At 38.5% G+C, this 16,908-nt stretch overlaps 1 protein-coding gene across 3 annotated transcripts in view; it reads left to right on the forward strand.

Annotated features, from left to right (window-relative positions):
- Nucleotides 1-15,681: 15,681 nt before the first annotated feature.
- The window catches only part of ZBBX (zinc finger B-box domain containing), a 124,696-nt gene continuing 123,469 nt past the window's right edge, over nt 15,682-16,908 (forward strand). For all 3 annotated transcript variants that reach the window (XM_024995664.2, XM_024995678.2, XM_024995673.2), the window contains exon 1: nt 15,682-15,784. The gene's annotated coding sequence lies outside the window, so the exon portion shown is untranslated. The remainder of the gene's footprint in view (nt 15,785-16,908) is intronic.

Genomic DNA, 16,908 nt, shown 5'->3' on the forward strand with positions numbered 1-16,908 from the left:
TTCCATTTAATCTCATTAATCTGCCTATTTCTTGGAAAATAAGCAACTATATTCTTTGACAGGATTATTAAATTTGAAATTGTATGCTCCTTGTATTAGATACAATCAGAAAAGAGAATAGTGCCTAAACAAATACTTTCCAAACAATTTCCAGCGGGAATAAAATATTTTTGTCTTCAAATAGTAAATAGTGCTTAGTCACAAGCTATATAAAAGTGGAGAAAATGTAAAAAAGATAAAATTGAGAAATATTTTAAAATGTTAAGCTATGGTACAACTCCACCCAATGGATTTCTGTTGAATTTCACTTGGGCCGAGAAATACAATATATATTACATGCCATTTGAATTTATATTTGATCACAAATATTTGATCATAATTATGTGAAAATTAAATGATTAGTGATATGGATAGAGAAAGGGCTGGAAAAAATACATCCAGATATAAATAGCTTTTGATAAGTGTGGAAAATTTGGAGTGAATATATTTTCTATTTAAAAATAATGTTTCTACACTTTTCACCTATCTGCTTATATCTATGTATCTATATGTAAACCTAATGGTGAAAAATGTTGATAACATTAAGTGGAAGAAAGAAACATTTTACAAAGTGCTAACGGGCAGGTTTTAGGACCCATCATCCACATGATAAAAAGGTTATACTGTTTAGATCTTACATCATGTTTTTAATTGGTTGTGACTTGTAATTTAATAGTTCAATAAAAACAGAAGTGAGATAATTGCATTTTACTTCCACCTTTTCCATTAATTTGGTTTGCTCTTATAGGCCAATAATTTAATATCTCTACTTCAGTTTCCTCTTCAGTGAAATGAGGACAACCACATTAGATTTTCTTTTTTTTAACTTTAGCATGAAGAATTAATTGAGGCAATGGCTGGAGAGAATTGAAAGTGTATGAAGAAAATATTCATTAATATTCTGCAAGGTAGTATCATTACTTTATTTCTTAAACCATTATGGAAATACTGTCAATCTGATATTCTTGAAAACTAAACCCAAATAAATAATGCTAAAAAAACCCAAGGTTGTGATAAAATCAATAAAAATGAATAAAATGAGTGACAATGGAGATTTGTTTAACTGAGCACAAGAAAGAATTGGATAAATTAACTGCATGAATCAGTTAAGACTTAAGCTGCTAAAAATAAACTCAAATGTAGTGGCTTAAATAAGAAAGAAGGTAAATAATTCTTCCTTTTATGTAAGAGTCTGTTTGGAGATGAGTATTTAGATTGGCGACTCACTCACATTCCATTGATAAGAATTTAGTCATACAGCCATACCTAGCTTTTAGAGAGGCTGGGCAATGTAATTCCTAAGTAGTTTACTGTATTACCAGGGAAAAAAGGGTAAAATAATTTTTTGTTTTGCTTTAAGTTAACATGCATTCTGCTAATGATGATTATATTTAGCTTAGGCTCTGAAAGCAGTTTGTGAAATCGCTGCATCACCAGATAGAAACCACATCTTACACTTACTCTCTAGGGTATCTCATCTCATCCCTTGCTTTAAATTCCATCCATATGTTGATGATTCCCAAAATTTATATTTCCAGCTTTGATTATTGCTGAAAATATACTAGAGTGTTACAGGGAATAGCTTACTCATCCATCCACTTGAATGTCAAATCAGATAATGGCACCAATATCCATCCAAAATCTAGAAGCCAGATTAGATTTTTCCCCATTTACATGAAGACAATCTCTGAGTTTCCACCCTCACTTTCTTCTATTTGTAATAAAACCCTGGGTTTTAGATGGACACCTGGTCTCCCAGCTACCGACTATATTTCCAGCTTCCCTTGCAGCCAGGTGTGGTCACATGACCAAGCGCTGTTTAAAGGGATATAGACCGAAGCCAAGCAATTTCCAGGTCATGTCCATAAAACAAGTGGTGGTAAACTGAGTTGTCATACTTGTACATAAATATTTATAGAAACTTTATTGTAAGAGATAGAAATCTAGATACAATCAAATGTTCATTAAAAGGTGAGTGTATAAAAAATTGTGGTATATCTATCAAGCGAAATGATTCTCAGCAACAAAAGGGAACAAACTGCTAATAAACACATCAACACACAAAAGTGTCGAAAACATGCTGAGTGGAAGAAGTTTAACACAAAAATGTGCAAACTTTATACCTTTAGTAAATTCAAGAATAGAAAAAATTATTCCACAATGGAAGACAGCAGATCAGTGGCTGTTTGAAAGTATTAACTGCAGAGGCAAACAGGAGCTTTGGGAAAATGATATATATTTTCTGTATAATGATTTTAGTGGTAGTTATGTGAATACATTTATCAAAACTCATGTATTTTTGATGTAAACTTAAAATATGTGTATTTTATTGTACTGTGTGTGTGTGTGTGTGTGTGTGCACGCATGTGCTCAGTTGCTTAGTCATGTCTGGTTCTTTGCAACCCTATAGACTGTAGCCCACCAGGCTTCTCTGTCCATGGAATTTTCCAGGCAAGAATACCGGAGTGGGTTACCTTTTCCTATTCTAGGGGATCTTCTTGACCCAGGGATTGAACCCACTTTTCTGGTGTCTCCTATATTGGCAGGCAGATAGATCCTTTACCACTGGGAAGACCACTATGTATATATATATATGCTGTTAAGTCGCTTCAGTTGTGTCCGACTCTGTACAACCCCATAGACAGCAGCCCACCAGGCCCCGCCGTCCCTGGGATTCTCCAGGCAAGAACATTGGAGTGGGTTGCCATTTTGTCCTCCAATGCATGAAAGTAAAAAGTCAAAGTGAAGTCGCTCAGTCATGTCCGACTCTTAGCTACCCTATGGACTGCAGCCTACGAGGCTCCTCCATCCGTGGGATTTTCCAGGCAAGAGTACTGGAGTGGGTTGCCATTGCCTTCTCTGATATATATATACCAAAGGTATATATATATATATATATATATAGTGGTAGCTCAACTGGTAAAGAATCCGTCTGCAATGCAGGAAACCCTGGTTCATTTCTTGAGTTGGGAAGATCCACTGGAGAACAGATAGACTACCCACTCTAGTATTCCTGGGCTTCCCTGGTGGCTCAAATGGTAAAGAATCCACCTGCAATGTGGGAGACCTGGCTTTGATCCCTGGGTTGGGAAGATTCCCTGGAGGAGGGTATGGCAACTCGTTCCAGTATTTTTGCCTGCAGAATCCCCATGGACAGAGGAGCCTGGTGGGCTACAGTGCATGGGGTCACAAAGAATTGGACATGACTGGGCAACTAAGCCAGATATATATGTGTGTGTGTGTATATATATATATATATATATATATATATAGACACAGCACTATATGTGTATATACATGTATATATATCGATAAATTTAGGTGAAAGAAAAATGACCTTGTTTAGAGACCAAATGGTAACAATTAAAAATCAATCATGTTGAAAAGAAGTACTTCACAGAACTAGAAAAACAAATGGCTATTAAAAAATGTTTAAACTCATTATGAAGTAAATGAAAATTTAAGATTTGCAAATTTATGCTTTTATCATATCAACTGCTACAAAAACAAACAGAAGATTCTGATATCTGGTCTGATGAGCTTCTTTTGGCAAGAAGTTTGGAAGTCACCATTCAATCCTAACAACAAGTAAAAGGCTGAGAAAGTGAAAAATCAACAGTGCTTCTTAGATCCATAAGAGAAATGAGGTCACAGGGCAAGCCACTGCCCCCCAGACTATAGAGACCTATCAGCAAATACAGAGAATCACAACTTTCTGGACCAGAAACATCCTGGGGAACCAGTGCCAGGGTCAGGAAATCAGAACCGTGATTGAAGAATTGCAAGAGGTGCAGTGTAGACAACTCAGAAAAGTAAAAACTCCAGAGGGACCCAGTCATTGGAGGGACCCCACACTTCTGTGTGTTTTAACTTCTGAAATGTTACCAGGTTCTCATAGTGAATATTGGAGGAAAACCCCTCATGCTTTTGGCAAGGGGAGGGGAAAAGTTATGTTAAAATATAGCAGAGCTTTCAGTTCTTCTTCAGAAGATCTACCCTTAGGAACAATTATTTAATCAGAGTCTAACCTGCTGGGATTTTTGCAGAGTCTAACTGACCTGGGGGAAGGGCAATACTCAGCTCCAGATGACTGGTCATTCTGACCCAGCTGAAGGGGAGGTAGAGGAACTGAGAAGCGTATGGGAAGTTAACAGTCCAGAGTGTTAAAGTATGTGAGGCAAAACTGGAAAAACTGAAAGCAGATTTTTATAAGTTGATTATTATGGTTGGAGGCTTCAACACTCCTCTATCTGAAATGGACAAGTTCAAGAGGCAAAAAAATCAGTAAGGACAGACTGAATTCATCAACATCATCAGTCAGCTGGATATAAAGGACATCAGTAGACTGCTTTATACAACAAGGGCAGAATACACATTCTTCTAAAGCACACATGGATTTTCACCAAGATAGACCACATTCTAGGCCATAAAATACACATTAATACATTTAAAATAATAGAAATCATACAGTGTCTGCTCTCAAACCATAAAGAAGCTAAATTAGAAATCGATAATGGGATGATTGCTGGAAAATCTTCAAATACTTGAATTAACACACTCTAAATAATACATAGGTCAAAGAAGGAATATAAGCAAAATGAAAACATATGTTTTGAACCAAATGAAAAATTAGACATAATTTATCAATAATTGTGGGATGCAGTGAATGCAGTGTTTAGGAGGGAAATTTCCAGCATTCAATGTATACATTGGAAGAATGTAATACTTCTATGATCTAAAATCAATTATCTAAGTTTCTACCTTAGGAATCTAAAGAAAAAATAAGGCAAAATTAAATCCAAAGTAAGCAGAAGAAAAGAAATGATAAGAATTAAAACAGAAATCAATAAAATTGAAAATGGGAAATCAACAGAGAAACTAAGTGGAACAAATAGCTGGTTCTTTGAAATGATCAATAAAATCAACGTCTCTGTCTAATCTACCTAAGGAAAAATGAGAGAACATCTCTATGTCCACAGATTTGATAACCTAGAGGAAATGGACCAGTTTCTTGAAAGACAAAATTTGCCAACACACACATAGTAGACTATCTGAATAGGCCTATACCTGTTAAACAAAGAGCCAATAATTAATAAACTTTCAAAACTGAAAGCAACAAATTTCACTGGTGAGTTCCACCATACATTTAAGGAAGAAATTATACCAGTCTTGTACAATTTCTTTCAGAAGAGCAGCAGAGGCACTACTCTAATTCATTTTATGAGGCTAACATTACTCTAATAAAAAACCAGAAAAGGACAATTTAGGAAAAGAAAACTATCAACTAATATCTCTCATGATATAAATGTAAAAATTCCATCTTTGGATCCATAAATATTGGAGATCATCCTTTTTCCTCAACCTCTAATTAATTCCAAGTCCACTAATGGATTTGTCATATAGATATTTGATTCTTATTTTCATTTTAATTCTGCTATCTTGTCCTAGGCCAGTAATATCTGCCCGAACCAGGGTCTCCTGCATTGCAGGACGATTCTTTACCAACTGAGCTATCAGCGAAGCCCGACTATGGCTACTGCCTCTTAATTAGTCTCTCCTTTGCCAGACTTGTATGACCGTCATTTCTTTTATCCCATTCCTACTTCTCCTAAGTTCCTTTCAAGTTTCAATAAGGCTGTCATTTTCAGATTCTCGAAACTTACCATGGGCTTCCCTGATGACTCATTGGGTAAAGAATTCACCCTTCAAGGCAGGAGACTCAGGAGATGTGGGCTCAATCCCTGGGTCAGGAAGATCCCCTGGATGAGGAAACAGCAACCCACTCCAGTATTCTTGCATGAAAAATCCCATGGACAGAGGAGCCTTGCGGGCTGTAGTCCAAAGAGTTGCAAAGAGTCAAACACAACTGAACAGCAGAACAGCAAACGTAGCACACTCTAACTCATCATGGGGAAGTTTGCATGTTGTTTTTTTCCTACCCACAACATGCCCTAATTTCGTGCACTCCCTTGATCAAACCTGGAGTTCCTACTCAACATCTGGGTCAAACCAAAATCATTTAGGCTAAGAAATCTTTCTTGAACTTTCAACTGTTGGGTTAATTTCCTTCCTCTGTGCTTCTAGAGTATTATGTTCTCACACAGTTTTAGTAGTTAATATTCTGAGTTTCTTGTCTGTATCTCCTGTCTTTTCTGCAATGGCAGAATACAATTTATCCTGCTCATCCTTGTAGCCATTATTTATCCATGTAACTGGGACAAAATACGTTCTCAAGAAGTATTTGGTTGATGTCTACACCCTCATGAAAGCTAGCTACATTATATACATATGGTTTTTTGAATCAGTGCAAAGATGGATAATACATAGGTCATGTTAACTCACAGTGGGCATAAGAATGGTACGTCTAGTTTGTTCTACAGTGGAGAGATTTGGGACAACTTCAGGATGTTTTGGGAGCAACTTCTGCAAAAGGTAAGGCTGTTATAAAATGTTTCACAAAATCCAATGAAAAATCTGCCCTTGGGGATCAGAGCTATAGAATAAAGTTGATGAAAGAAAATTACTGTTAGACATCTCATGTCAAACAAACCTAATAACTCTTGTTTTGTGCCTCCCAGCTTGAGCGCATAAGAGAAAAAATGCAAATTTTCCAAATGAAGTAGAACTAACAGTGCATAAATCTCAAGAAGACAGTAGGATACACTTATTAAAAGGATCAAAATGAATGTCGTTTTCTCAGAAATGCTAGCTTTTTTTCTTTTTAAGATTAGCTTTTTCCTAAAGCTACATCAATTATAAATAATTGTCTGCTACAAAACTAGCACTGCTAAACTTAAAGAAAATAAACTAAGAAATTAAACTGATTAAAAAATAAAAGGTTTTTATCCTTTTTTGATAGAATGGCTTCAAAATATGCCAAATGACCTTCCTAACTTTGTATATGTAGGAATATTAATTTAAAATTAAGAGAGACATGGATTAATGTTCAACCATTGTGTAAAATAATTCCCTGGGAATCTAACTTTGGACTTACCTTATAAAAGAAGTAGGGGCTTCCCTGGTGGCTCATGTGGTAAAGAATCTACCTGCAATGTAGGACACCGTGGTTCAATCCTTGGGTTGGAAAGATCTCTTGGAGAAGGGAATGGCTACGCATTCCAGTATTCTTGCCTGGAGAATTCCACGGACAGAGAAGACTGGTGGGCTCCAGTCCACAGCATCACAAAGAGTCAGACACAATTGAGTGCCTGGTAACTTTAGTCCTACAATTCTAACAGTCATTTTCGTCAAGATTTTTTTTTTTTTCTCCACAACTGAAACTAAGCTATGCCAGTTTAACTAATAAAGGGGAATTTAAGATTATTAGAGTGTATCATGGAACCCAAAGGCTAGAATGTAGCTAGTTCTCAGGAAAGGGAATACTTCTATAAAATTCCCTGCTTTCTTTCTTTTTAAAATTCCTTTTTTTTTTTTTTCCATTTTTTTTTTCTTTCTGTTGTCCACATGGCAGAATATTGCTAACCCAAGAATCACTCTCTCAGTCTCAAATCTACATTCTCACAAGAAAGAATCTTGTTTGAATTTATTTATATATTTACGGACTCAGTCCACTAGATCATTACCAGCGTGGCCTGGATTGTGCAGAAAAACTCAAAAGCTCACAAATTGTTGCCAGGCAAAGGGAGGGAAATGAGGGACAAATTATTGGTATCAGTCAGTCAGTCTTTCCCATTCTGTTGTTTTCCTCTATTTCTTTGCCTTGATCACTGAGGAAGGCTTTCTTATCTCTCTTGTTATTCTTTGGAACTCTCCATTCAGATGCTTATATCTTTCCTTTTCTCCTTTGCTTTTTGCTTCTCTTCTTATACTTTATTGTTATTGTTTTTCAGTTGCTAAGTTGTGTCTGACTCTTTGTGACCCCATGGACTGCAGCATGCCGGGCTTCCCTGTCCTTCCCTATTTCCTGGAATATGATCAAACTCATGATAGAGTGGTGATGCCAGCCAACCATCTCATGTTTTGTCTTCCCCTTCTCCTCTTGTCCTCAGTCTTTCCCAGTATCATGGTTGTTTCCAATGATTTGGCTTTTCACATCAGGTGGCCAAACTGTGGGAGCTTCAGCTTTGCCATCAGTCCTTCCAATGCATATTCAGGGTTGATTTCCTTTAGGATTAACTGGCTTTTCTCCTTGCAGTTCAAAGGACTCTCAAGCATCTTCCCTAACACCAAAGTTCAAAAGCATCAATTCTTTGGCACTCAGTCTTCCTTATGATCCAACTCTTACATCCATACACTACTACTGGAAAAACAACAGCTTTGACTAATACTGATGTTTGTTGGCAGCAAAGAGATATCTCTGTTTTTCAATATAGTATCTAGGTTTGCCATAGCTTTTCTTCCAAGGAGCGAGCATCAATCTTTAGATGGAACCAAAAAATACTAACTTCATATTAAATTGGAAGGTGCAGAAAAAACAAAATAAAATAATTTTTTGTTCAAATGGACTTTTTTTCCTAGAAACCTCATCACCTGAATTCTCTCTTTGCCTACTCTGAACTTGTTTACCTAAGCTGAGTGTAGGTGTATTTATATTGGCAACACGTTTCAGGGACCAATGGCAATTCTTTTTTTATCACTTATTTTAGTGCGTGCTTCTCAATGGTAAATATATGAACGACACTGAGGATAACTGAGAATCACATTAATACATTCATGCATCGTGTCATGTTCATTTGTGAGGACCTTGCAATGAACACTGCAAGATAAAAAGGCCAAGTATTGGTTTCATATCCATCTATTTTCGGTATGTTGGATGAATATCTGTATCAAATCCAGCTCCTCCATAGTTTTTTGAAGGCTCCTGGGACGTTTTCAACTCCTCCTTTAGCTGTGGCTACTCTCTATATGTTGATGGCATGATCAGACACTCTAATATACACGATCCATCACTTTCCCTACAACTCGACTTAATTTTACTTTTGAGATAACAATCAGAAACAATAAAAATATTTCCGATCGCAAACTCAAAATTAAAAACTTGAAAAGTGAACTCATTTCTGTGCCATCTCTGTGGTCCTCATTCTGTAAACTGTTCCCTATTTGACATCCACATTTCTTCAGTCTTCAGATCCTGCTGGAATTTATGAAATCCCCTTGAATCTCTTTCCTTTGGCCTGTGCCCTCTGCATCGATTTATTCCAGACTCATCATTTCTATCTTAGACTAATATAACCATACTTTAAATATGTTTTTTTGTCTCCATTTTATCCTTTGGCTCTATTTGCATCTTAGCATGCTGAGATGATTATTTTCTGTTAAAAAAAAAAAAAATTTGTAGTTTCCACTGTGAACAGTGTAATGTCTGAGGTGCTTTTAAATTTGACTCTAGCACAGCTTTTTATCTTATCTCCCTGCCATGTATATTATGTCTGGACCAACCAGAACTTCTGGCTATGCCACACATGTCTCTCTCCCATACTTTGTGAATATAGTACTTGCTACATTACATATTAATTATTTGTGATCTCTTACTTTCCTCAATAGACAATGGGTTCCTCAAAGGCAGAGATACAGCCTTTGTTCCTTTTTGTATCCACTTTTAGGCAGTGTCCACAATAGAGCAGGTGTTGAATAAACGCTGGTTGAAAACGACATGCCCATTGAAAAAGCTTATATATTTATTTTTCAACTGGGAAAGGACTACACATTGAAGGAAGCAGGAATTTATCATATGCCCTACACTTGTGAAACATCAGTAATCATTGCCTGTGTTATGGAAATTTATTTGCTGAAGAATTCTATGTCATGGGTGACCACCAGAAATTACAATGCTGAGAAAAATTACAAAAAGGACAATGTCACACCTTAACTATAAGTTTCTTCTCTTTCCTTTTTAAGTTTAGTCCATAAGATATATCTAAATACATTTATATCATACTAATTTATGTTTTTAAAAAATCTTTTTGTAATTTTATGTTGCCTCTAAAGCTTGGCTATCCTTGACAATTTGAAAAATCCCATACATATGTAATAGGATGTTATATCCACTGTCTGCCTAGGCATGAGGAAAGTAGATGTTCCATTTCAAAGTAAAGCTAAATTTCAGGACTTGTAAAAAGGAGATGATAGAAAATCTGTTTTATAATCCTGATTTGATTATCCACTTCTGCCTGTAATAAACTTCGGGGAACCAAGAGTGGAGTGGATATTGAAAGAGTACTTTTGATAAGTTTCTGCTCTGTCATGTGTCCCATCTCCCTTCAGAAGAGGAAAGCTTGGTATCCACTATCAAAATATAATTTCAGAAATTAAGAACATGATGGTCTATAAATATATTAATAGAATTTACATGTTTATTTAATTCATAAAGGAAGGAACCACCAGGATGGTTAAATTGGTTCAAAAACCTAATGCAAATGATGTAAAAATTGTAGATGGAAAAAAAACCTACCAGTTAATATATTACTTCACAGAATCAGAGCTTTATGACTAGTAAACGATAATCACACAAAGGAACATTTTCCTAGAGGATAAGATAACCTTTGAGTGGGCTTTTGGAGTGTATCTGAAATGACATGTAGTTATTCCTTTAAATGATTTCCAAGCTTCAGACAGTGTCTATTAACTGTCCCTGACCATCATTTCAAGCCTGGTAAGATGTACATCAGTGGGTCCGTGCAGTTGGGGACACAGTGGGCTGGTTTTGTATTCCATCTGAGGAGTCAGAAGTACAATTGCTAGGCCGGCAGGTTGCTGGTGTTTGAGGCAAAGAGAGATGACCATGCTGGCTGTCCTGCATTCCCACAGTGTGGAAGGGAAAGTATGAAAGAGCATTTTCTGTAGGTCTGACATGGAACATGCAAAAATGTAAGAGAAAGTAGGTCATTTAAAATTCTCTCCAGGAGAACCACTAAGACCCTGGAGAGAGAAACAAAAATGATTAGTTGATGCTTAGGGGTTCAGTAAGCAAAGGTCTAAGAATGCATGGTGTGCATCCAGAGCAAGGCAGGTAAGAGGTCCTCAGTGGATGTGGGGGGGCTGTGGATGTGGTCTCTGGGGAATGATATACTTTCAACACCTGTGAGGCTCACACCAGGCAAGGCAGGACATTTTTGTTTTAACCCTCACCCTTTCCTGTGATCCTAATGTAGGCGATCAGTCAGACTAAAACATGAATGGATGGTGCAGAATGGAAACCCAAGCTTTTCTTAAAGGTTCTGCGACTCCAGGCTTTCCTGCATTCAGGAGGTCCAACCACTGTGAAAAGAAAAGCCTTAGTGCTAAGTCACATGTGGAGTTTTGACAATTATGTGCGGTTGAACCTTTTTATTACTCATCTAAGAGCTTCCTCAGCGATCAATGCAAAGAAATAGAGGAAAACAACAGATTGGGAAAGACTACAGATCTCTTCAAGAAAATTAGAGATACCAAGGGAATATTTCATGCAAAGATGGGCTCGATAAAGGATAGAAATGGTATGGACCTAACAGAAGCAGAAGATATTAAGAAGAGGTAGCAAGAATACACAGAAGAACTGTACAAAAAAGATCTTCATGACCAAGATAATCAGGATGGTGTGATCACTCACCTAGAGCCAGACATCCTGGAATGTGAAGTCAAGTGGGCCTTAGAAAGCATCACTACGAACAAAGCTAGTGGAAGTGATAGAATTTCAGTTGAGCTATTTCACATCCTGAAAGATGATGCTGTGAAAGTGCTGCACTCAATATGCCAGCAAATTTGGAAAACTCAGGAGTGGCCACAGGACTGGAAAAGGTCAGTTTTCATTCCAGTCCCAAAGAAAGGCAATGCCAAAGAATGCTCAAACTACACACAATTGCACTCATCTCACACACTAGTAAAGTAATGCTCAAAATTCTCCAAGCCAGACTTCAGCAATACATGAACCGCGAACTTCCAGATGTTCAAGCTGGTTTTAGAAAACGCAAAGGAACCAGAGATCAAACATCCTCTGGATCATGGAAAAAGTAAGAGAGTTCCAGAAAAACATCTATTTTTGCTTTGTTAATTATGCCAAAGCCTTTGACTATGTGGATCCCAATAAACTGTGGAAAATTCTGAAGCAGATGGGAATACCAGGCCACCTGACCTGCCTCTTGAGAAACCTATATGCAGGTCAGGAAGCAACAGTTAGAACTGGACATGGAACAACAGACTGGTTCCAAATAGGAAAAGGAGTACGTCAAGGCTGTATATTGTCACCCTGCTTATTTAACTTGTATGCAGAGTACATCATGAGAAACTCTTGGCTGGAAGAAGCACAAGCTGGAATCAAGATTGCTGGGAGAAATATCAATAACCTCAGATATGCAGATGATACCACCCTTATGGCAGAAAGTGAAGAGGAACTCAAAAGCCTCTTGATGAAAGTGAAAGTGGAGAGTGAAAAAGTTGGCTTAAAGCTCAACATTCAGAAAACAAAGATCATGGCATCTGGTCCCATCACTCCATGGGAAATAGATGGGGAAACAGTGGAAACAGTGTCAGACTATTTTTGGGTGCTCCAAAATCACTGCAGATGGTGATTGCAGCCATGACATTAAAAGACGCTTACTCCTTGGAAGAAAAGTTATGACCAACCTAGACAGCATATTGAAAAGCAGAGACATTACTTTGCCAACAAAGGTCTGTCTAGTTAAGGCTATGGTTTTTCCAGTGATCATGCATGGATGTGAGAGTTGGACTGTGAAGAAAGCTGAACACCGAAGAATTGATGCTTTTGAACTGAGGTGTTGGAGAAGACTCTTGAGTGTCCCTTGGACTGCAAGGAGATCCAACCAGTCCATCCTAAAGGAGATCAGCCCTGGGATTTCTTTGGAAGGAATGATGTTAAAGCTGAAACTCCAGTACTTTGGCCACCTCATATGCGAAGTGTTGATTCATTGGAAAAGATTCCGATGCTGGGAGGATTGGGGGCAGGAGGAGAAGGGGACGACAGAGGATGAGATGGCTGGATGGCATCACCGACTCGATGGACGTGAGTTTGAGTGAACTCTGGGAGTTGGTGATGGACAGGGAGGCCTGGCGTGCTGCGATTCATGGGGTCGCAAAGAGTTGGACACGACTGAGCGACTGAATTGAACTGAAGAGCTTTTATTACCTGTGAGGGACTAGGAAGTCCTGAGAACCACCACAGCTTTCCTCCAGATAGTGCCAACCAAGTGCAAAATAAGGTTACTTGATGAGTTGGGCTTGCTTAACGAAAGTTATGTGTTTGTGTGGTTTGTGTGTGTGTGTGTGTGTGTGTGTGTGTGAGAGAGAGAGAGAGAGAGAGAGAGAGAGAATGAATGTGTCTTTTTGAGCATGACCTTGCAGTTATTTTTTGAAATCAGTTAAGTCTGTGCTCTCAATTTCTTCACAGTTAATTTTTATCTTTTTAAATTGACTATCTCCAGTTCAGAAAACTTGCATTCAGGTCTTGTCTTTAGATTAGCACAATAAAGCATGGATTTGCCAAAATCCTCAGGAATACCATTCCCTCCATTGATATAGACGTGGCAACCTATTTGCAGAATAGTGTGTCAGTGTTGCCGGTATGTCAGTTAAATGTACTCTGCTTCAGCAGAAAGGATATTCTCTCTCTAGAGGTGTTACTCCTTTTACATGTTCAGTTTGTCACGAATCATGTTTTGAAAGACAAGCACATCCTTTTTTTCACTTTACTATGTAACTTGGCATGGGATTGTTTTTTGGCTCTGTTTTGTTTTGCATAAGTGTGCATGAACTAAGATCTTTTCCTAAATATAAGTATGATAATGTCCATCTTAAGTTTTTGAAAAGTGCCAGGATAATTTATACAATATTTTTATGAGTTTAATTTTCTATTGCTCCAGTCAATATGTTGCAAAAACTCATTTTTGAAGTAAAATCAGTGCTGTACAGAAGTGATTAGCATTTTTACACAACAGACTGCTCTAGATTGAGTTGGAGTTGAAGTTTGTTTACTGCCCCCTCTGTCTGGAATGCTTCTTGCCTTGGCTGCCACATGTCTTCCTCTATTATTCAGAGACTTCTCTGATAATCTAATCTAATTTGAACTCTTATTTCCTATTTCTTGATCATTATTCTTAAAAGCCCCTGACCACTAATTATATGTTTATTTATTGTCAAATAAAGTATACATTTGACAACAGGAGGGGCTATGTTTTCTTCACAGCAGTATTTTCAAAACATGGAACAATGTTTTCAGGACCTGGAACTCAAGAAATATTTGTTGAATAAATAAATGGATGAATGGATGAATGAATGAAGAGAAGAATGCTGGAAATAACTTCCTGGCAGTTCAAAGAGCACAGCTGCCTGAAAAATACAGTCCTGCACAAGAAACTTCTAGTAGTATTACACATTCACTTGAAATTTGTCATTGCACTAGATTTAAAGGAAGGACTTGGTGAATTTATACCATGAGCACTAAGATAACCACCATAGCTGCAAAATCACCACTATTTTTCAGCCATTTAGTATCTACTGTGGTTTAGTGCTAAAAACTTAACATAGTTTCATTCAATCTTTCATGTTACATGATATGTGGGTTAAACCAATAATTACCTTATGTAACCAGTTAACTGGGCCTTACAACTCACTCAAGGTCCCACAGCAGGTGAGTTATGGCAGGACCAGGACTCAGACTCAGCTCTGCCCTTATTTCTAAGCCCAGTCATAGCCGCATGGCTATCATTGTCCTTTCTCATCTATGCTGGTTATAATCTTATACAGTTGAATCTACCAGGTGAAAACATTTGATGTGTTCTTAAATAGGTATTGACAGGCACATTAATGTGGAAAGCAGTGGTGCAAGAGTTAGTATCTCAGCTATTGCTTAGCAGTTGAGATTATTAGTCCAGTAATAAGATTCAGTGTGGAGTCTTAGCTTAGACATTTTTTAGACTGACTGCAGAACAAACCCCTGATGGTTCAGACAAAAGAGTTTGCCTGCAATGCAGGAGACCTGAGTTCAATCCCTGGGTTGGGAAGATCCCTGGAGGAGGGCATGGCAACTCACTCCAGTATTCTTGTCAGGAGAATCCCCATAGACAGAGGAGCCTGGGGAGTTAAATCGTCCATGGGGTCGCAAAGAGTCGGACATGACTGAGACTAAGCCCAGCTCAGCAGAACAAAGCAGATATCCTACTTGCAGTGTAAGTAAAAACAGAGATTAAAAACTACAGCCTATTTAGGAATCCAAAAATAAGTTCACTACAGGTGACTCTCTGGAAGGGAAAAGTTGAGAAGTGTGAGTAGATTGTGAGAGAAACGTCTCTCTCAACTCTTACACCCCCGCCCCCCATGTGTCGTATATTTGATATAAGGAAAAGAGCGTTTTAGGCTTGTCAAAGACTTAGATTCTAGTTCTGACTGCCTATTGTGACCTTTGGTAAGCCACTGAACAGTATGTATGTGAGAGTTCTGAACTGCTTGGGTTAATTCTTCGTGGGTCTGCCATTTGCTAGCTCTGTAATTTTGTGTTGTTATTCAAACTTTCTAGAATATAGCAGGGGCTCAGTAAGTGTTAGCCAACTGTTACCCACTCGGGCACAAAGCTTCCAGCACCCGCCCTTTCCCTTTTCTCTTTCTCTTCCGCTCTCTCCTTCTTCCTCCCATTCTAAAGGGCTCCCTTGCTCCCTCTGCGGGCCGACGGCCACAGTACCAAGCCTTCTGGTTGCTATGGGTACCGAGGTAACGCGGTAACCAAGGAGACCAAGGCGGAAGCTCTGGGCTGCTGGCTGCGGCTTGCTAGAGTGACGCCGACGTCTGGGGGCTCCAGGTGGGTCGGCTGGTTGCGGTGGCGGCGGGCGGTGGGCTTCGCAGTCGGCTTAGCGGGCAGCGCGCTGGGTGTGGGTGGTGCAGGAGCGGGTGGGACAGCAGGAAAGGAGACTGGACTCCGGGGGAAGCTGGGGGTGCAGGTCCAGCAGGTGTTAGTTGAACACCTGCCGTGTGTCTTACACTGGGCCAGGCACGCGGGCTGCAGGAAGTGGCTTGACTTCCGGAGTTGAGCGTCTTTTCTCCAAACAAAAGACTTTACAGGCAGTGATGCTATTGGATTCATGAACGAGGGTGAACCCCAGATAGTGAAACGTGGGGCTTCTTCACATCACTTGTACCCTTTCTATAACGCAGACTTTTGGAAAGAAGTTTTTGAATCTTGAAAAATTTGGTGCCCTGACAAATCATTTTCACGCCCCTTTTGTAACCTTCCTTCTTCCCAGGCAGCCACATGCAGGCACTTCATTCTTAGAAGTCAACTCTTCCCAAGTAAAGATCTCGGTGAGGGGTGCCAGATTCCTGAGAAATCTGAAGCTGTGGGAGTTTTTTCTTCCTCGTCAGCGTTAGAGGAGCTCAGATAAATATTTCACTTACGTGTGTTTATATATGGAGGTAGCAAGACGTTAAAAAAGTACAAAGTTAGCTACCCAGGATTAGAACTATGCTAACTGTATGTTTATGGAAGATGAAACACACACACACACAAACACACACACACACACACACACACACACACACACACACCCCTACCTCTACTTCCCTCTAGCACCTTGCCTAGAGTCTGCTAGAGGTCTGTCCTGACCTCCCATAGTATTGCCAGTTGTGTCACAAATTAATTATTTGAAAGAATCTCAGTCCTTTATTTCCTTGAAATCACTAATACTTCCCACAATTACTTGCTTTTAAATTTTTTCCTACCTCCATCAGAGTGTAAGTTTAATGAGGGTTAGTACTATCCTTGCCTGGTTCACTTTGTTCCTCAGTGCTTTACCTGGTATATGACACATGGAAAAAAGAAAACAAAATGGGTGTGTTTGGTTTAATTTTTTTTTTCCGTTGGGTAGATTGTTCATTGAATTTAAAGCAGTGGGAAAAAATTAAATACTAAAAACTAGCACATTATTG

Source organism: Bos taurus, chromosome 1, assembly GCF_002263795.3.
Source record: "Bos taurus isolate L1 Dominette 01449 registration number 42190680 breed Hereford chromosome 1, ARS-UCD2.0, whole genome shotgun sequence".
Classification (NCBI taxonomy): Eukaryota; Metazoa; Chordata; class Mammalia; order Artiodactyla; family Bovidae; genus Bos; species Bos taurus.